This window comes from Schistocerca gregaria, chromosome 2, assembly GCF_023897955.1.
Source record: "Schistocerca gregaria isolate iqSchGreg1 chromosome 2, iqSchGreg1.2, whole genome shotgun sequence".
NCBI classification, from domain to species: Eukaryota; Metazoa; Arthropoda; class Insecta; order Orthoptera; family Acrididae; genus Schistocerca; species Schistocerca gregaria.
Window position 1 is genome coordinate 631,903,568 of NC_064921.1, and position 1,498 is coordinate 631,905,065.

At 50.9% G+C, this 1,498-nt stretch overlaps 1 non-coding gene across 1 annotated transcript; it reads left to right on the forward strand.

Moving 5' to 3' along the window:
- Positions 1-201: 201 nt before the first annotated feature.
- On the forward strand, positions 202-276 carry Trnal-caa (transfer RNA leucine (anticodon CAA)). The gene has a single exon. It is a non-coding gene; the product is annotated as a tRNA-Leu (tRNA).
- Positions 277-1,498: the final 1,222 nt, after the last annotated feature.

The following is a 1,498-nucleotide window of genomic DNA, read 5'->3' on the forward strand; positions in this document are numbered from 1 at the left end:
AGGATATTGCGGAGACATGGCTTAGCCACAGCCGGGGGATGTTTCCAGAATGAGATTTTCACTCTGCAGCGGAGTGTGCGCAATATCCTTTCTTTTAGGAGTGCTAGTTCTGCATGTCTCGCAGGAGAGCTTCTGTAAAGTTTGGAAGGTAGGAGACGAGGTACTGGCAGAAGTAAAGCTGTGAGTACCGGGCGTGAGTCGTGCTTCGGTAGCTCAGTTGGTAGAGCACTTGCCCGCAAAAGGCAAAGGTCCCGAGTTCGAGTCTCGGTCGGGCACACAGTTTTAATGTGCCAGGAAGTTTCATATCAGCGCACACTCCGCTGCAGAGTGAAAATCTCATTCTGGAAACATCCCCCAGGCTGTGGCTAAGCCATGTCTCCGCAATATCCTTTCTTTCAGGATTGCTAGTTCTGCATGTCTCGCAGGAGAGCTTCTGTAAAGTTTGGAAGGTAGGAGACGAGGTACTGGCAGACGTAAAGCTGTGAGTACCGGCCGTGAGTCGTGCTTCGGTAGCTCAGTCTGCCTTCGGCGGTGCTACGGCACGGACGTCTGTTTACGTCCCTGCCGGAGTAGTTCGCGCTTGCGCAGTTGTTTACCTCTTCGGAGTACTCGCGCGTTTAGACGACTCGATACAGAATGGCACATGCATACCGAAAGTCGACTCTCAAGATTAGTTTTTCGAATGTATATGCGAGACCGAAAGCCTACGAAATAGAACGGTTCCTACGAGACGAAGTTAAACTTGAGTACAACGAACTTATCGGAATCCACCTCTCCATAGTGAGCAGTGTCGTTTACGTCAAGCTGATTAACGATGCAGTATGTGACAGAATCATCCGAGATACCAAACATGGACTCAAATTACGTCACTCTGATGGATATGTTGAAGAAGTAACTATTGATCATGCAGGACTGGGCTTACGAAACATACGCATTTTCGAACTTCCCTTCGAGGTTCCGTCTGACTTGGTCATTGACGCCTTACGCCCATATGGAAGAGTGCTCAGCCACGTTCAGGAAAAATGGTCCAACTTCACGACTTACCCCGTTCTCAATGGGGTGCGTCAAATCAGAATAGAACTGACACAACATGTACCCTCGTACTTGTTCATCGGCGGATGCAGAGCTATAGTCATCTACGATGGACAACCCAAAACATGCTCAGGATGCGGGAAAGAGGGCCACGTGCGTTCCGAATGTATGCAGCGGAGGATAGTGCAAGTTCCAAATGGTGAACCTGTACCTACGTCCACGTTGACGCCGCTGCCACTAACGTATGCGGACGCATTCCGAACAGATCCCATCCCGAAGAATGACCAGGTACAGAATCCTGACAGTTTACGGCAACCGACTGCAGCAGAGACCGCCTCCAGTGACGAAACGACGCACACTTCTGCCGCTCCGGCGCCGACGACGCCCTTAACCGAGCGGAAAGGATCGGTAGGAGATATGGAAATTGATCCTGCGGTTGTGCCGACAGCTGCTTTCGTCCCTGAGC